Source organism: Ceratotherium simum, chromosome 17, assembly GCF_057802395.1.
Source record: "Ceratotherium simum simum isolate JZ-2026a chromosome 17, ASM5780239v1, whole genome shotgun sequence".
NCBI classification, from domain to species: Eukaryota; Metazoa; Chordata; class Mammalia; order Perissodactyla; family Rhinocerotidae; genus Ceratotherium; species Ceratotherium simum.
Window position 1 is genome coordinate 19,616,467 of NC_141916.1, and position 20,379 is coordinate 19,636,845.

The following is a 20,379-nucleotide window of genomic DNA, read 5'->3' on the forward strand; positions in this document are numbered from 1 at the left end:
TTTGGGGGAGAGGATTTGCCCACCTCCTCACTCTGCCAGAGCTGGAAGTCCCGTCCTCCCCAATAAACATCTGATGAATAATAAGTGACTAAACCCCGTGTAATCTGCCTTCTACCTCTCCCACTCCACTGCAACTGTCCCATCAGAAATGACCAGCCCCCTCCCAGGCACTAAACCAGGCTCTGAGTGAGACAGACCCGACTGGATTCCAGCCCTGCCACTTAGTCACGGTGCACTCGGCAAGTGCACTTATCTGCTCCAAGTCTTAGGGTTTTTTTCTTCCATTAAATGGCTAAAACAATGCCTATGGTGTTATTGTGAGGAGGGTGGGGTCTGAGTGAGCACCTGGGTGGACACTTCAGGGTTCTTTTCCAACACAGTATTTGTCAGGAGGCCTGAGCTCCTGCTCAGACTGTGAGTCTGGGATGCCTGTTGGCCTCTTTTATCACGCTTACCACTCAATGGAGACATAACTGCGGGGGATGCAATCCTTTGAGACTGGATCTACTATACACATCTATAAGGTACTATTATGCCTTATTATGATATTCTTTGGGAACTTTTTAAAATCTCTCTCTCTGGGAAATTTTGGTCATAGGAGAATTTCTAAAAATACGGAAACTACTGAAATTACTCCCCTAACTTCCCTTTTCCCTGGACATTTTAACCATTATAATGTTGGGATCTTCTGAAAGACCAAGATTACAGATGTAAATACTTTTTCATCACAAACTCTCACATTTTTAGGTGTTTCTTCTTCTAAGAACCATGGTCTCCCAAATCAGAAATAAAACATCAATTTAGAAAAGAAGGAACATGACCAAACAGAATGCTTGGACTCTGAAATGAAAATAGTGTGGCAAGGCCATCACCATTTAGGGCGTTGCTGAAAATTCAGCTCTTTCTACAGGAAATGCATGTTTAAAAACGAAATTAAAAAACAGTTGCCCTTTCTACGTTCTCTTAAATTTCTTCCTCATTGTCCTCCCTTTAATTAGCCATGCACTGTTTATCATTCACTGTTGTTAGTTGTTTTTTCTTGTGTCAGCCAGGCTGCCAGCTCTCTGAAGGCGGGCATAGTACCTCTGTGTATCCTCCTCGATGGCTGGCACTGTTCCTCACCAGCTCCTGCAGTCAACAATTATGCTCATTTTCATCCCCTTACTCAGAAGCCTTTGGTGACTCCCCACTGACCCTAAAAGTGGTCCTCAGATTTTTTTTTTGGTTGCATCTGCTTATCAGTAAACTAATGTTTGTACCTCCTCTCTCTAATACACACACACATAATTTATTTTAAATTATTTATATACTAGTGCATTTCTATTTTATATAAATTATAAACATCCAACAAAATAGAAAGTTTAAGAGGATGACATAAAAAAAGTATAAGTAGAGTTTGTAATATTTTCTTTCTTACCTCTTGCATACCCCACTCTGGAGCCCACTGGTCTGTAGCATAAAATTAGGGTTCTTTAAAACCATAGTCTTCAAACTGGGGTCTAGGTACCTTGAGAGTACACAGCATTGATAGTATTAAGGGGGTCAATTTCCAGATTCTGAACTACTGAATACCCCTTCTCCTGAAAGTGATCTGCCTGGGAAGAGCTGACACTGAACTGATTTCTCTTTTCCAGCCTCCCCTTCCCAATTGCTCTGACCCTTCACCACAGAAAGGCTCCCTTCAGCCATCCTGAACTGTGCTTTGTCCCCAAACGAAGGGATGATTAGAGAATTCATCACGCCTGAGGGAGAATCTCTAGAGAGCCAAGTAAGAAACACTGACAGGGCAGCACCTCATTTCAGCCCCTGGACAAATTCCTGGCAAGCGTTGTGCCTTGGACAGCAGCTATCTTAGAATTAGAAGTCACAACTGAGGTGGTGGAAGACCTTGTAGTAATATAGTGTTTTTAATTAAAAAAATGAAGCTAAACTTTTTATGATAGCAAATAAGTCTATTTAACTGACTGGTTTGGCCATGTAGACTGGTTTTGCCAATTAAGTGATATCTTCCACAAGTGGAATGGGCTAGATCTGGGGCTCCACATTTGATGAAAATATATGCAAAGCAGTTGTCTGATACACAATACACCAGAAATGCCATCATTTGCAACTGTTTCAACTTCTTATGACCACTGCCTTAAACTAACATTCACAATATTCATAACCAGCCCAGACTCTCTCCCATTTTATCTTTCCTCGGCCCCCCTCAGGCTTCACCACGCCCATGCTCCTAGGCACTCTTTCAGGTCTGTACCTGTGGATGTGGTCATGCCAGTTCCTCCACTGGAAACACTCTTCCCCTCCCACCTCTGTGTTGAATTCCTACCTAACATCTGCTTGGTCTGAGGCACTAATTAGGCAGTGAGGATGCAAAATGAACATAACAGCAGCCTTGGCCTCGTTTTCATAGGACGTAAGAATCTAGTATGGGAGACAGACAGATAAGCAGTGACAGTGTGGTATTAGAGCAATGATGGGGAACCATGAGGTGTTGGGAACTCAGCAGGGGCACCCTCCCCGCCCTGGGGGGTCAAGGAAATCTTCTCAGAGGAAGTGGCCGGAAAGCCAAGACCCACTGATGAGCAGATGTTAGCCTGACATTTTGTAGGGAGGGGAGAGAAGAGGACTGATCAATGCTGAGAGATCAAAAACAAGTTGAATCAACATTGACATGGCAATTCCTCTGTGAAGTCAGGATTTTGACCATAAGAGACACACTTACCTAACTCTAGGATCTGGATAGAAATTTCTACCAAGTTCAATGTTTCATATGTTTGAGAGAATGGTCACATTTTCTCAAAAGCCCAATTTAGAACAGGGTGAAAGTCAAGGGAGAGGTCATCTCTAGAAAAATTTTCCCTTGCTTTTCGCCAAATACAAGATATTTGAACCCCGAGCCCAATTGCTGGGGGAGTGGATAGCCTTTTTATATTGAGTTTACCAGAAATAGTGCTCAATGAATGCTCTTGGGACGTCTGTGAAGAAAATGACAGGTAGTTTGAATATGTGGCTCTGTTCTGAGGGTAGAGGCACCCTTTAAACAAAAAAGTTAAAGAAATAAGGAGAACTACAGAAGAGAAAACTTCAGTTTCCAGGGACTGTCCTGTGCCACACGAGAGGAAAAAACTGTGAGGCCTCAAGGTATCTGGCTTTCACTGCTCCATCTGTGATCCCGTCCCGCACTGTCCTGAGCCAGAGACCCTGAAAGCACCTTCACCGAACCATGTTCAATTCTCCATCTCACGCCACCACTTACAATGCTGATTTGTTATCAAGTTATTTATTTCTCTGAAAGATTCTCCTCTACAAATACATTAGTAAAAGAGCGGTATGATAGATGTGGCATCAGCCATCACATATTTTCTATACTGGTCACAGTTTGGTACCCAATAACTCTTTGTTTATTCAAAATAGAAAATATACTCAGTCTTCTCTCTGATACAGTCCACCCACGCATCGCAATTTTTTGTTTGTTTGGTTTGTTTTTGTTAGCCCTGAGCTAACATCTGTGCCCTTCTTCCTCTATTTTGTATACAGGACCTCACCACAGCATGGCTTGATGAGTGGTGCATAGGTCCATGCCCGGGATCCGAACCTGCAAACCCTGCGTGCTGCCGAAGTGGAGTTCGTGAACTTAACCATTATGCCACCAGGCCGGCCCCCATTGCAATGGTTTTTTGTTTTTTTTTTTTGTGAGGAGATCAGCCCTGTGCTAACATCTGCCAATCCTCCTCTTTTTTTGCTGAGGAAGACTGGCCCTGGGCTAACATCCGTGCCCATCTTCCTCCACTTTATATGGGACGCCGCCACAGCATGGCTTGCCAAGCAGTGCGTCCGTGCGCGCCCGGGATCCGAACCAGCGAACCCCGGGCCGCCGCAGCGGAGCGCGCGCACTTAACCACTTGCGCCACCGGGCCGGCCCCCGTGCAATGGTTTTTAATTTTATTTCTCATCCTGTTTTCTTAGTTATCTTCTTCAAGCACCCATATGGAGGGTTAACATTTTCTCTACGAAACTATTTGCTATGGCAGTAGAATCAGGTATGTCTCATCCATGAGGGCTTAGTTATTGAAGCACCAAAGGATGTCCATATAAAACAATGACTGTATATAGAAGTCACATGATGTGACCAAGCACTACATAACCAGTTAGGTTCCAATAGGCTATATTATTGGTAAAGCTACTTCATCTCTTTCAGGAAAATATTATAAGCTCAGTCCAGAACACAAAAACTCACTTTGTTAGAAAGCTATTATCAAGCTCTGGAGGGTCAGAACAATGTTTTTTGTTTGTTTGTTTGTTTTTGTGAGGAAGATCAGCCCTGCGCTAACATCCGTGCTAATCCTCCTCTTTTTTTGCTGAGGAAGACTGGCTCTGAGCTAACATCTATTGCCAATCTTCCTTTTTTTTTTCCCAAAGCCCCAGTAGATAGTTGTATGTCACAGTTGCACATCCCTCTGGTTGCTGTATGTGGGAGGCGGCCTCAGATGGCCGGAGAAGTGGTGCGTCTGTGCGCGCCCAGGATCCGAACCTGGGCCGCCAGTAGCAGAGCGCGCGCACTTAACTGCTAAGCTGGCCCTCAGAACTATGTTTGATAACATTTTTCCATTACAAATATTTCCTGTCAGGGATACCCTATTTTTCCAGATGGGTAGGCCAACTGTAATTCTGCTCTAAAATTCGGCTTTCTACCAGTTCCCCAAGCGTTTTCTGATTACGGCCTTTAACAAAGTTTGCAACAACGGTGAATGCAGGTTTACGCTGAAGTATGTACATAAATGAGTTTGTAAATGGGTTTAGACCTTTGTGTGGAAAGGGCCTCAAGTCTCCTAAATAGAAAAATCTTCAACTAAATCAGAGCTGATTTACGAGTTTGGAAAATGATAGCAGGGCTTGGTGACCTTATATCAAATCACAGCCAAGGCCATATTTTAACACCTCCCCGCTCCCAGATTAATTTTTTTTCTGTCACTCTCTTCACCTTAAAAATTCCTTCCATTTGGCAAAATCAGTTCCATTCAGGAGAACAAATACATTGTGACTTCTGTTTCTGATATTTCCCTGTGCAGCAATGGAAAATAGTTTTAGTTTTCAGCCCTGCACCTGAGAGACGTGGGGTAATGAAAGGTTATGCCTCCTCTTCTCCCAAAGCCCCAGGTTTTCCTAAGAGGGCCCTCATATGACATACGACGGCTCCCCAAAACGGAGACCACTGTCTTGTAGACGGGCAGTTGAGCTCTTTTTACATAAGCAGACTGCTACCTTGGTGCCAGAGCCTTTCCTGGGCAGAAGGCGGGCCTTCACCTACAAGCCGACCTCTCCTTCTCCGCAGGGCCTTGCAGCGTCGCAGAGCGTCCAGCAGATGGCGCCGCAGCTGAATTTTCTCGAGCTGCTCTCTCGCCTGTAGAAGAGTCTGGAATAAACAGGAAAGGGATTTTTTTTTTTTTTAAGCTCTAATTTTCAACATATATTGCCTATTTTGTCGAGTCATTGGCTCTTTTTATTTGACTAAGTTGAAATGCATTAGAGATATTTAAAAAGTCAGTGGTTTCGAAATCCCAAATACATGTTATTTTACGATTTCCATTCTTTCAAAGGACCCCAGAAGCAAGTTTTCAAGCAGCATAAACAGTCACAAGAGCATAGTGGTTCAGAAACGTTAGCAGACAGCGCTGGGTGAAAGAGGCTGCCTCATACAAAACCAGAAGGCGTGGCCGGGGGGGAGGGGGACGGGGGGCCGCCTCGCAGGCCCAAGGCGGAAGTGACCTTCGTGGCGGGCGGGGCGGCGGCCGCGGGCGCCCCGAAAACAGCGCCGCCTGCTGGTGACAAGGGAGAAAGCTCGGATCTCGCCGGAGGCTGTGGCGTCGCTCCCGGGACCGCACAGACCAGGCAGACGTTCCAAATACCGTTGCACTCAGAATGCTGCACGTTATGTCCCCTCCCCAACAAAACTGAAAGTAATGGGCACAACCAGAGCAGCCTTTCTTTGGAGAAGAGAAACCTAGAGGCCCATTATGGTTTGGGTATACAGTGTTTCAAAGGGCTTGACTGTTTTTAATGCTTCCTAAAGCTAAAAAGGGTGGATTTGATTTTTATGATATAATTGTTATTTAAAACAATCTTGAAGGACAGTGAAAATAGAACCTGATAGGGGCTCTCTTTCGTTTATCCTATCCTGCTTTAAGTTATTTACAAAATATTAAAACAGGTTATCAGAAGCCGTTGGGAAAAAAGGGCAAGGGGTTGACTATCAAGGTGGTTGTGCTTATCATCTCTCCCCTCATTTTTATTCCAGGATTGTTGTAGTGCCATTTCTAGAGTCCCTCCTCCTCTCCCCACTTCCTTTTTCTCTTCATTCATTTGACAGGAGCCTCTGCAGCCATCTGCTTAGAACACGTCATCGTCATCCACTGGGAGAGAATTGTGGTACCACCTTTCTCCCCCTATGGCTGAAGCCCACAGAAAGAAGATGACGAGTTGCGCTTCTGCTCTTGAGCCAACGCGACTGCTGAGAATTGTGACCTGCAAGACGATGCCGAAGTGCATCGTCTCCCTTTTTATGCTGCTTGGAGCTTTATGTTGCCCTTCATTAAGCTGAGGCTTTCTCCTACAGAGCCCTGTCCTTCACGTTGCCCAAATGATGCACTAATAACTTTCTTGTCCCTCCCATTTGCAAAGATTCAGAGCATTAAGTGTAAGAATCGTGCATCGCCATTTTTCTTCTACTAAGGGGGTGAAGACCCATAGGTGGATGGTTTAATTTGGACTCGTAATGCTGTTTATCAGGTCCCTATTCTCTGACATGAAAATTCCCATCTCCCATCAGGGCATAGCTGTAGGCATAAATTATAGGTTCTGGTTCAAAACAAGGTCCTCTCTTTTGTCCAGTAGCACCAGAAACACCGTAATTAGGAACCCAACTGGAACAGAAGTCTTCTTGAGGGTCTGGGAGAAGGAAGGTTGGGCCCCCAAGTCCTGTACGTGACCTCTTGGGCTGTAGCCTTCACATTCTGGATCCAACCAGATGAGCACTGAGAGCTCAGTGTTTGGAGGACAAAGAAGAGCAATGGATAACTTAGTAACTTAGTGAATCAGGGACCGGATCCAAGACAATGCCTGACATTTGTTTATTGGCAGAGAAACAGAAGTAAAGGAGGGGAATGTCTCCCTAAGTGTTACTGTGTTATAAAGGTGTCCTTCAGGGAGCGGATACATGACCAGGGCAGCTGATAACATTAATACTGTGCAGGCAGGCACACATCTCCCCAACTCCTCAGGACTGCTGAACCAAGTGTTACTAAACTAATTGGCAGGGACACAGCCCTCAGCCTCTCCCGCTGCAGTCCTCAGAGGGAGTAGGCTCAGACAAAGCAAAGCAGCTTCTCCGAGGGGGAGGGGCGCCCGCTTTCTCTTTGTTCTTCCTTGGAAAATGGGCTCTCTCTCAAGTCTCATTACACTGGCTGCTTCACCTCCTGCAGGAGGGCAAAATAAATTAATCGCCAATAATGATTTGGACAGCATATTTTTGGAGCCCTGAACTCTGACTGTGAAATGCAGGGTCAAACTATTTCTAGAATTCTAACATGCTACAAGTTGTTATTCTGGGTTTCTAGGCAAAAATTTCAGAAAGGTGCCCCTATTTATCAAATAAAAATAAAAAGATCGCCTCAGAAAGGGGTGCTAGAGACAGTGTTTTGAATCCTACTTAACCTAATAATTACATGTCCTGCACCTTAGGCTTAAGAATCTCTTCCTCACAAAGGTATGATTTAATGAGCACTCCTTTGTCTGCTAAGAAATCCCTTCAGCTCTAAAAGGACTCCCTGAGAAATCACACCTTTTTACACAATAAGTGATTTTTTTCTCATAAGAATGATTTAACATAGCTCCTTTAAAAGTAGAAACATGCAGGGGCCAGCCCAGTGGTGCAAGCGGTTAAGTGCGGGGCTCCGCTGCGGCGGCCCGGGGTTCGCCGCTTCAGCTCCCCGGCGCGCACCAACGCATCGCTTGTCAAGCCATGCTGTGGGGTGTCCCTTATAAAGTAGAGGAAGATGGGCACAGATGTTAGCCCAGGGCCAGTCTTCCTCAGCAAAAAGAGGAGGATTGGCAGATGTTAGCTCAGGGCAGATCTTCCTCACACACACAAAAAAAGTAGAAACATTCAGAATTGTCTATCCTCGATTTAAGTGTGGAATTAAGACAGAGGCTGCTTGTTCTCGTATCAGGAATAGGCATACCACTCCCCAAGCACTCAGAGCATGTGCTGCCTGGACTGATTCTTAAACCAAAAGCCACATGTGGCTTCTGTGCTTGACAGCTGAGGTGGCCTTTTCTTTTTTTTTTTTTTTAAAGATTTTATTTATTTATTTTTCCCCCAAAGCCCCAGTAGATAGTTGTCTGTCATAGCTGCACATCCTTCTAGTTGCTGTATGTGGGACGCAGCCTCAGCATGGCGGGAGGAGCGGTGCGTCGGTTCACACCCGGGATCCGAACCCGGGCCGCCGCAGCCGGCAGCCGAGCGCACACACTTAACCGTTAAGCCACGGGGCCGGCCTGAGGTGGCCTTTTCTGTCCAGTTGGAATTTCAGTTTGGGCCGGCTGGAATGGGTTCACACGCACCCCAGAAAATGGGCTCTGTGGGTCAGAGAAAGCTAACTGGGTTGAGAAGGACTAGGCTGACATTGCAGAAATACTATAGGTTTATTTCCTGGGAATTTACCCCCCAAAATAACGTACTTTCAGTCCCTTCGTGTGCCATCCTCAGGCTCTTTAAGCCAGTTCCTACTCTTTTGGGATTTTATTTGCTTACTAAATATCAGCTATTTTGTTGGGAAAAACAGAATATCTCTACGTTGCTACTCAACCAAGCCTTAGGCCATGTGGAGGGCAGCTCCTCTCGCTGGGCTGGCGAGCTCATTCTTTCCAGTACTCTCAAGAGGAAGTCAGAGCAGTGCACCGCCAGGAAACCAGCACCGAGTTAGCGTCTGATCTAATGGCTCAGGTTCTATAGATGAGGCCCAGGTGAGCTTCTAAAATAATTCTGAGGCTCGATAAGGAAGGAATAAGCAGGCATTACAGGATTATATATCTATACCTTTGTAATTAACAGAAAATCTTGATAAAATAGCCACTAGGCATGTATATTCATAATACTACCCTGTGTTTATATTATTATCTGTTACCCAGAGAGCATATTACAGAATGCCTTTCATCTGACAGGTTCAGAGTTTTTTACACTGTTAACCTCGTACATTAAGGCACTTCAATTTAATAACTGTAAGCACTCTGAGGGCAAGAGCCCTGTCTTGCACTTCCTTTATGCTTCACACAGTACCCATCAGGGTATCAGACATGCAGTGGGTGCTCAGGGAATACCTGCTTTAAAAAAATAAATTATGGACTAAAGGAACAATGAATGGCTGTGCTTTAACCCTGCGATTAGGCCTTCCTTTATTGTCATGTCTGAGGAAACCAGATAGCAACACTTAATAGACAGAAAATGGAAGTGGGGATATTGCAACTTCTCTGACTGATCATGATGACAGCAGCTGACTTTCCTCTACACTTGAAACTGTATAAGTATTTTGCATACATTATCTCATTTAAACTTCACCACAACCCCACAGGCTGTTTACTATTATTACTACCCTTATTTTACATATGACAAAACATTACCCAAGTTGCACAACTAATAATTAGCCACAGCAGGACTTAAATCCAGAGACCAGTCAGCCTCCAAAGTCCATGCTTCTAGGCATATTCCTGCTCCAGAATATCTAACAACGACATTCACAGCTCCATTTCCTAACTACCCTTCTTTGAGTTATTGCCTCACAACATAATATCTGAAGTGGGAGGGAGGGGGAGGGAAGAGGGTAAGCAAACACAATTCATAATGTACCCGTCTTGGTCTGCACAGTTTTGATGTTCTTTCCGATGTGTTCTCTCATTTAATCCTCACAGCACCCAGTCAAGCATGTTACTGTTATCTCTTATATATAAGGAATATATCTCTGAAGAACAGGTGGGTTCAAAAAAAAAAGTAAACGCTAAAATTCAGAGGCTGAGAGGTAACGACTCTACTGATAACACTGCGCCTCCTGAGGCCTCTCATCTCAGCCCCAAGCGCTAGTGTGGGTGCTTCCTTATGTTTCGTTTCTTTCTTACTTGTTAACATTCCAACGAGCCATCAAGCTTATGCCTGTCTCTACCTGTCCCATAAACACAAATATGGTTAATGTTGACTTGCTGTGCCACTAAGCCATTTCAAAAGCAGAGGCAAGGTAGAGAGGAAACAGTAAAGGTGACAGTGCATGAAATGCTATGTAACAATTAAAAAGAATGGATTAGATTTAAATGTACTGCCATGAAAAGATCTCCACAAGGCATAGTAAGTTTAAAAAAAAAAAAAGCAAGTTGCAGAATAAAAAGTACAGCATGGTACGATTTATGTTTTAAAAAGACCCAAAACAGTATGATACAAACACACACATCTATGCAAACACACGCAGAAACAGTTGGTTATGCCCCAAATTGATAACTGGTTTCTCTAGGGAGAGGATGGGTCTGGGGTGAGGTGTGTAGCATTGGCAGACTTTCCCGTTATCTTTTTATAAGGTAATTTATTCAGATAATATGTATGTAAAAGAAAAAAAAAAGAAAGGACAGAGAAGAAACAAGTGATGCTGTTAGAAAATAAAAGGTTAGCAACATGCAGTAAAGTATGGTAAGTGGTACAAAAACACCAAACTAAAATCCACAGCCTCATTCATGTCCGTAAGAGACCGAGAGATTGGAAGAGAGTCGTGTTGGCACTATCCTTACGAATTGGATGATTTTTAAAATGTAATGTCTCCTGATTCTATCAGCAATACAGAGCTGAGATGTACACTAGACTTGGAGCCTTGGGACCTGGGTTCGAGGCCCGACTACATTTCTCTGTTACGTTGGGCTAAGTCCTCAGAGCCTTGGTTTCCTTATCTGTTGATGAAGATATTGGTAACATACTTCACAGGGTGCTTTGGGGATTAAATGAGGTAACGCACAGGAAAGGGCAGCAAAATCATGCAGACTGAGACTTATAACTTATAAATTGTGTTTGTTTTTACTCTCTTCCCATTCTTTCTCTCCCACTTCAGAGAATTATTTTTTCTCACACCTTTAAGACATCTGAATGTCCCACACTGAGGCAGAGTTAAATTAACAAACCATTAGTCTTCAGGATAATATTTGCTGATAACAGGCCTTTGTTATTTGAGGTTTTAGATTATGCAAATGCATAGTTTTTAAGCTTCAATAACCTGTATTCATGTATTTATTTTAAGAAATATATTTATTTGATTCCATTTATAAAATATACCCTTTTCCTGTGAAACCTACTTTTGATGCAAGAACTAAAATATCCAAATCGGAGAGGTCGTTTAAAGTGTAAGCCAAAAATATAATTAAAATGTTTTTGCATCTTAAAATGTGCTTATTTGTGATCCTACTAAAATTTCAGGCAGTTCTGAAATTTTGAGAATCCATTTATAAGCCTTATAATAAAAAAGGTTGCAAAAATAATAAGAGAAATCTTATATTCCACCAATATAATTAAACACAAAAGAGAAACATGGACAAATTAATAAATATCGGTTGCATGCACACAGCACTGTCTCCACGGCCGCGTGATGTAACTATTTTCAATTATAGCCTCACCTTTGAAACAGAGCCAGGTCCTCCTCTGCTTTTGCTGGATGTGCATGTGCTAAAAAGCGCAGGGACCTGAAGATTTCTGGTGAAGTAAATACGAATCCAGTTTAAGTTGTGTTGCAGTTTGAGTTCAGAAAGGATCCACTTGAAGGAACCAACTCCAGCACACAAAGCACATGTCCCTCCCAAGCTCCTCCACCCCATTACACTGGGCCGTCACTTTAGAGCGGGGCACCCATTGTTCACTTTCTTTCACTCTAATTAGACTTGACAGATTGCTCTTTCTAGCTAGACTGGCTACTGCCAAGAACAGAGAGAAGAGATGAGGCTGACCTTGTCATTATGCCGTTGGGATCAGTGCCCCACCCCCGATCCTGCTCCACAGACACCGAAATGCATCCCCAGCAGCTCAAATCTGTTCCCCTTCTCCTGCTCCAGCCTCCTTCTCACGTGCACCCTGACATTCTCAGCAACACTGACTTCTCTTACTTTCAATACTGTGAGATTCAAACCCTTGTAGGCTGTGGGAGTGGAATAAGTGGGCTCTAATATTTTTCCTATTAATACTCATGCCCTTGATTTTTTTCTGCAGGCTTGGAGGGAAAAAACAGACCAGCTTTTCTAAAGGGAAAGATACTGCAGCTCCGCTGGGGAGCCAGGAAACATTGATTGCTTCATGAAACAGAGCTCGGGAAGGATTCGGGCCTGGTGCTACCTCCACGTGTCTGAAGCAAATCTCTTGCCCCACTGCACTCAGTTTCTATATAATGTATAATACAGATCTATATTATATAATGTATAATAATATCTGCAAAATGCCATCAATAATTCTTGAATCTTTATCATATGGAAAACATGTTATACTGGTATTATATACGAATTAGATAATAAAATGATAGAGCTGGAAATGATCTCAGAGATCATCTAGTCCTATATCTTTGTTTGGAAGACTGAAAAACAGGCCAAAAGAGGGAGGTGACATGCACAGTGTCGTGAAATTAGTTCATAGACTTTATTTTTTTTTTATTTTTTTTTTTTTTTAAGATTTTATTTATTTTATTTTTCCCCCCAAAGCCCCAGTGGATAGTTGTATGTCGTAGCTGCACATCCTTCTAGTTGCTGTATGCGGGACTCGGCCTCAGGATGAACGGAGAAGCGGTGCCTCGATGCGCACCCGGGATCCGAACCCGGGCCACCAGCATCGCAGCGCGCGCACTTAACCACCAAGCCACAGGGCCGGCCCAGTTCATAGACTTTAAACACCTGGCACTGAACAATAGCCTGCTGATCAGCTTTGTCACTAACCTGCCTTTTCCCACTTTATCCCATGCTTGATAATAAACCATATTGCCAGGAAGGCAACTTTCTTTCTCCGAGGAAGGAATTCTCCTCACCCAAGGACTATGTTTTCAAAAATGCTTCCCTTTACTGAGAATCCAGTGGTCTTGTAATAGAACCTAAGTCACGCAACGCCACATGACTCTCCTTGGGGCACAGGATGGAACTCAACAGGCTGGAGGTCTGGGGCCCTGCTCTCAAATAGGAATGGCCCTGTCCTTGACCTAAGTCTGGCTATGCCCACGGCCTCAAGAGCCGTGAGCAGGAGAGACTGTTAGGAATTTCTTCTTGGAACAAATCTAATGTTTCCCAGGTTGTAATGTCACCCATTTATCGTTCATTCACCTACTCACAAGCATTTATTAAAAGCCCATTTTTTGATAAATCCCTGGGGCTGATAAGACTACTACAATGAGTAGGACCCAGGCTCAAGGAGCCTCAGAAGGAGCCAGCAATGTAAACACTATGTGCAGTGGGGCACTGTGGGGGCCAGGATGGAAGGAGGAGATGGTCAATTTTCCTTGGTTGGGGTTTAAGGAATCAGAAAAATGTCATAGAGGAAGTGATACTTGAGCTGAGCTTTGGGAAATGAAGGTTATTCTTCCAGGTGGAAGTGAGGCAAGTACATGGCATTCAGACAGAGTCTGAGGCTGGTGTTTTGAGGGAAAAGAGAAGTTTTTGGTCTGCATAGTATGAGGAAGCGTCAAACAAAGAAGAGATTGGAAATTTAGGTAGAGATCAGTGAAAACATTATAGTATGACACAGGAAGAAGTATGAATTTTACCATGGCAGCTCATGGGAACCATCGAAGAGTTTCAAACAGGGAAATAACATGACCCAAACTGCATTTTAGAAAGATGGCTCTGACGGCAATGTGGAAGATGGATTGGGGAAGGGGTGGGAAGGAGCAAGATCTAAGGTAAAGAGATGTTAGGAGACAACCGAAAAATTTAGGTGAGCCAAGACAGCTGACCTAGTCTCTTCAAAAAGTCAATGGGAAGAATCAAAGGGAGGGGACTATTTTTGTTTCCAAGAGACTTCAACTACATGCAGTGTGTGGACCTTGTTTGAATCCTGGTTCAAGCAGACCAACTGTAAAGAGAAAATCTGGAAGATAAACAGAGTATTAGGTAATATTATAATAGGCATTCTTGTTAATTTTGTTAGGTGTGATCATGCTACTGTGTAACATAAAACAGCATCCTGAAATATTTATGGGTGAGATGTCATGATGCCTGGATTTGCTCTAAAACAGTGTAGAAATATTGGATGAAGTAACTATGGCAAAAAGTTAATAATTATTAAATCCAGATGATGGATATGTAAGGGTTCGTTATACTCTACCTATATTTGAAAATTTTCAAAATAAAAAGCTAACATTTTAGGCAAAGGATAATGAGATCCTAAATTAAAGAAGTAATAGTGAAAATGGAGCAAAAGAGAGAGCTAGGAAAGATAGGAAAAAGGCAGAATTAACAACACTCAGTGAGTGGTTAAAAGTGGTCATTGAAATCAAAGAGTTGAAGTGACTTTCAGGCTTTTGCTTGGGTGTCTTGGATAGACGGGAAAGAGTACTCTTTTGAGCATGTGGAATTGGAGTTTCTGTGAAACACTGAGTTAGTGCTGTCCAGTAGTCAGTTAGACACATAGATTTAGAGCTCAGGAGAGAGGCTGGGGCTGGTGGTGTTGATTTGTGAGTTGTCAGCTCACCAACATATGGATGGTGATTCAAACCATTGGAAGAGCATGGCAGGTGAGGAGGGAAGACGGCTGAGAAACAAGCCCAAGACACACTTACATTTAAGAAGTGAGGAGAGGAAGAACATGCAGAAGAGACTGAGAAGGATGGCTAGAGGGGTATGAGGAGAAACAGGAAAAAATAATTTCTGGAGAATCTGTCAAGAAACAATGGGTCGGGCCGGCTCCGTGGCTTAGCGGTTAAGTGCGCGCGCTCTGATGCTGGCGGCCCGGGTTCGGATCCCGGGCACGCCCCAAGGCACCACTTCTCCGTCCAACGCGAGGCCGAGTCCCACGTACAGCAACTAGAAGGATGTGAACCTATGACATACAACTGTCTACTGGGGCTTTGGGGGGAAAAAAATGAATAAATAAAATCTTTAAAAAAAAAAAAAAGAAACAATGGGTCAACAGAATCAAATGCCCCAAGTTAAAATATAAAACTCATTGGATTTAGCATCTAAGTGACAATTGCCAAAGAACTTCCAGGAGAGTGCCATGTGCTGAAAAGTGAATGAAAGGAGAGTAAGCAAAGCCTGGAAGATGGAGGAGGATTGGATGGCATGGTCCTCCCAGGAGGAGGGAGTTGGCAGGGAGGTGCCTAGAAATGATTTGCTAATGGGCAAGTTCTGGGTCCAATAGGATGATCAATAACCTCAGCTCAAGGGGGCTCAGTACAAGTGGATTCCTGAGAGGAAAAAAACAAGTTTTATTTAAGGCAAGGAGGAGGAGGGTGCATTCTGTAAAGAGGTTAAGAATATAGGGATGGTGCAATAAAACAAAGATTCCAGAGGGCACTGTGGAGAGAGTTTACATAGGAGGTCAGCAATGTATGAGGGTCAGGAGGGCAGAAGGGGATTCTTTTCACCTCTGGCTGATGCATCTTAGCAACCTCTTCAATGGTGTCCCAAATACAACTCTCTCCACACCATCTTTGATACCATCTTGCAGGTATCAAATTTAGAAAATGTTTGTAAAATATGGCCTTGATCATGTCAAACTCTTGCCCCAAAATTTGCATTAGCTCCCAATACCTTCTTCTTCTTTTTTTTTTTTTGGTGAGGAAGATCAGTCCTGGGCTAACATCCGTGCTAATCCTCCTCTTTTTTTTGCTGAGGAAGACCAGCTCTCAGCTAACATCTATTGCCTATCCTCCTCCTTCTTTTCCCTTTTTCCCCCCAAAGCCCCAGTAGATAGTTGTATGTCATAGTTTCACATCCTTCCAGTTGCTGTATGTGGGACTCGGCCTCAGCATGGCCGGAGAAGCGGTGCATCAGTGCGCGCCCGGGATCTGAACCCAGGCCACCAGGAGCAGAGTGCGCGCACTTAAGCGCTAAGCCACGGGGCCGGCCCCCAATACCTTCTGAATTAGGTATAATATAGGTATTTAAAACCCTTCCATAATCTGATCCCAACCTGCTTTTTTCAGCCTGATTTTTTTGGGTTTGTTTGTTTGCTTATTTTTATTTGTTTTGTTTTATTTTGTTTTCCTTTTCATGAACCTTCCTTCCAGAATGCCAGGCTATTCATTGTCCTCTGTAAATATTAACTACATGAAGTATTACAGAAAAAGGGCTGAGAAGTGTCTAGCATATAGTAGCACTCAACAGATGTTAGTTTTTGAATACTGAACTATTTATAATTCCCCTCCAACCATTTCATGCAGTTCTGTTTACCCTAAAGTCTCTTTCCACCTTTCCTCATGTCATACAGCAAGATTCAGTTCAGATGTCATCTATTCTGGGAAGCCTTTCCTGGGTTCTCAGGCTGGTCTGGGGGTGCCCTCGTCTGGGTTTCTGCAGCACCCCCACTTCTCTTGACGTTCAGCCTATTAGATCTGTTTATATGTCTGTTTCCCTCATTAGAGTATAAGTTTCCTGAAGGCCAAGGCTGTATTTGTTTTTTTTTTTTACGTATTTATAGCATTAGTATCTAGACCAGTACATGGCACTATATATTAAGGAAAAAAAAGATGTATTGAACAGAACTTCACTCTCTTTCCTCTCTTCTTTAACTGCATTTTTATATGATGTATGATATGGTTTCTTATATAATATCCTCACTCTACTCCTGAATGGCAGTGGACATTGTTTATGCCACCCCCAATGTCCCTTCCTGCTCTTCTGGCAGCAGGCCTGATTTTCTTTGTGGATTCTTTGCTGTTGGTCGAGCCCCACCCCTGGCCCAGGGTGGAGGACAAGACACAGGCCTATATCAGCCAGTTATCGTGCCATTCCTGTGGCCTCACTGATTGGTCTGGGTGAGCATGTGCTCTAAGCCTTTCCAATGAGAGTAAATCTCAGGCCTCTCATCAGAGTTACTGGAAGAGGGGTTCTTCTAACTTTCTCTCTTTTTCTCTCTCTATTTCTGCTGGACATGGAGTCACTAGGGTGCAGGGTCATTTGATACCACAAGGGACAAGCCTGTTTGAGAATGAAGGCAATAGTTGGAGAGAGGGGCCAGCCTGGTAGCGTAATGGTTAGGTTCACACGCTCCGCTTTGGCAGCCTGGGGTTCGCAGGTTCGGATCCCTGGAGAGGACCTATGCACCGCTTATCAAGCCATGCTGTGGCAGGCGTCCCACATATAAAGTAGAGGAAGATGGGCACAGACGTCACCCCAGGGCCAATCTTCCTCGGCAAAGGAGGATTGGCAACAGATGTTAGCTCAGGGCTAATCGTCCTCACTAAAAAAAAAAAAAAAAAAGTTGGAGAGAACACAACCAAGAGAAAGTGAGAGAGAAACAGTCCTGAATGGAAACAGAGCTGAATTCAGCCATGCTTGGAAAGAAAATGATTGCTTCTCAGTTTGTGTTGGGTTTTCTGTCATTTGCAACAAAACCATCTTAACTGATATAATATTTATAGGCATCTAGTACATTGCTTGACATGAGATTACTGAATAAATGTGTATTTAATAGATAAACAAGCTGTTGTGAGGAACAGCAATTATTTATTTCTATAGGACAATTTGGCAACATGTTATCTATAGCCTTAAGAAAGATCATCCTTGGGCCAGCCCTGATGGTCTAGCAGTTAAAGTTCGGCACTCTCACCGCTTTAGCAGCCTGGGTTCGTTTTCTGGTTGCAGAACCACACCACCTGTCCATCACTTGCCGTGCTCACCACAGCACGGCAAGCAGCTCACATAGAAGAACTAGAAGGACTTACAACTAAGATATATAACCATGAGCTGGGGGCTTTGGGGAGAAAAAAAAAACAAGAGGAAGATTGGCAATAGATGTTAGCCCAGGGCGAATCCTTCCCTGCAAAAAAAAAAAAAAAAAGTCCTTGAATTCATTCTTTAAAAAGAAAAAAGATCATCCTTCTGGAGATGGATGGTGGTGATGGTTGCACAGCTATATGAATATACTTAATGCCACTGAACTGTACACTTAAAGATGGTTAAAATGGTAACTTTATGTTATATATTTTACCACAATAAAAAAATGAATAAAAGAAAGAAAAAGATCATTATACCAGAAATAAAGCCTTGTAGTCCAGTTAACACATGAAAACATAGGGACAGGAAAGCTTGCTGTACTGTACCAATAATACTAGTAAGCATTCTCTACTTTTAGAAATGTATCATAGGAAAATAATTAGATAAATACACAAAGTATGTTTATCTGAGCATTATTTATGATATCAATAGGGACTGGCTAATAAAATTATGATATACTCAAATATTGGAATATTATATAGTCATTAAAATGATAAAGTAGATTTATATGCCACTTCTCATGAACATATATATCAGAGTGCTAGAAATACTGGAATTATATTAATATCAAATGGTTTCACAAAAATAAGGCAAGCCTTTTTTTTTTAAAGACTCTTTATTTTATTTTATTTTTTGTTGAGGAAGATTAGCCCTTAGCTAACATCTGTGCCAGTCTTCCTCTATTTTGCACGTGGGCCACCGCCACAACATGGCTGCTGATGAGTGGTGTAGGTCTGTGCCTGGGAACCGAACTCGGGCTACTGAAGCAGAGCGTGCTGAACTTAACCATTAGGCCACGGGGCTGGCCCCCAAAGCAAGACTTTTTATAAGATTTATGAATTGGAGCCAAATGGTTGGAAGGAAGAACATCATTCAGTAACTGGTAGGAGGTAAACCACTCACTCAGAAAGAACTTACTGTATTTCATTGAATTTCAGATACCATTGGTTGTAAGATGCTTCCTGATTTCAGAGATGTTAAAATGTGAAAAAATATATATCTTAGAATTGACCAAATATAATATGTTTAGGGGCAGAAAATTGTTCATGCAGATGAGTGGGATGAAGGGAAATAGGACATGAAAATCATTAGATAAAGTAAACTCAAGAGGAAAAGTGTTTTAAGGTTTATATCTACACCTAGTGAAAAGAAGCTAGTGAAAGGCTTTGAGGAGGGTATAAGATGGCCAGAAAAACATGCACTGAAGGTTAATTTTGTAACTAAACCAAAGGAAGCAAGCAACTCTCCCTGATAATTTGGACACTATATATTAGGTAACAGTGAGTGTTAATTCATGTACATTTGTGAGGCTTCTTTCTCTATTTTTTCTTAAGTGGAGGCCAGGCTTGTAATTTTAGCTTACCTCTCCCCTGTTTTAAGAAGGGGTTTGGCATCTGAAGAGAGATAAAAAGATATGGGAGGAATGAATTGCTAGTACTCAAGGAGAAGGATCAAATGTCTACATTTTCCATGTAAACAGAATATAGGGAACTCAAGACTTCCTCTGAAGAGTGTTCTGTATCTCTTCCCATCTTGTTTAAAGCTTTCAGTAAGCGTCATTCTGTTATAAAACTCAACTACTTCTATCCAAGCAGCCTCACAAGTTAGGAATTTGACCAGCTGTCCATGGGCAAGTGGGCTAAAAAAATGTCAAGCATTCTCTCTCTCTCTGTCTTTCTCTCTCATACACACACACATGCACACACACATTCACAGATTTCAGTGCTTAGCAATACCCCTATATATGCTATTTATTCACATAGCTTGTTTCTTATTTTCAGTTATTTCTGTCCTCCGTAAAGTGAAAGCATTAGGGAAGTGAAGTGCTCTTAGTTACTACTATGACTCACAGTGAGTTCAAGTCAGGCACCCAGGACCACTGCCACCAGCAACTGCTGCATCCAAAGGATCTTCCTAAGGTCCTCCCATTTGATGTACTTACTGACCACAGACAGAGGGACTTGACCAAAAGTCATAGGTGTGGCTCTAAGTAAAATGCACTGACAAATTTACCTCATAGGATGTCAAACCTAGAAGGAAACCTAACGAGCATGTAAGCCCTGAAATTCCTAACTTTGGTAAGCAACAAACTCACCTTAGGAGCTTTTGAAACATCTCAGAATAAGGTCCCAGGGTTGTATATTTTTCAAAAAGCTTCACAGGCAATTCTGCTGTACATTAAAGGCTGAGAATCACTGTTCTAATCTCATTCCTCTTATTTTACCGATGGTAACCTGGGGCCCAGAGAGGTTGCTAGCTTGCCCAAGATCACACACCTGGTAAAAGCAGAATCAAGACTAGATCTCAAACCTCTTGATTCCTGGCCAGGGGTCTTTATTCGTATACTCGCATCCTGCCCCACTGACTGTTCCAAATATTTATTATTATTCC

At 42.9% G+C, this 20,379-nt stretch overlaps 2 long non-coding RNA genes across 3 annotated transcripts in view; one reads left to right on the plus strand and one right to left on the minus strand.

The window, feature by feature from the left end:
• The first annotated feature begins 433 nt into the window (after positions 1 to 433).
• On the plus strand, positions 434 to 5,709 carry LOC147914737 (uncharacterized). Its single transcript, XR_015554953.1, has 4 exons — positions 434 to 524; positions 3,538 to 3,624; positions 3,967 to 4,040; positions 5,333 to 5,709. It is a non-coding gene; the product is annotated as an uncharacterized LOC147914737 (long non-coding RNA).
• LOC106801619 (uncharacterized) overlaps positions 3,926 to 20,379 on the minus strand; it is a 94,487-nt gene continuing 78,033 nt past the window's right edge. Inside the window, exons 4-5 of one of the 2 annotated variants that reach the window (XR_015554951.1) lie at positions 11,698 to 11,773; positions 3,926 to 5,413 (exon numbers count right to left, since the gene is read on the minus strand). This is a non-coding gene — a long non-coding RNA (uncharacterized LOC106801619). The remainder of the gene's footprint in view (positions 5,414 to 11,697; positions 11,774 to 20,379) is intronic. The other variant, XR_015554952.1, reaches the window with a different exon arrangement.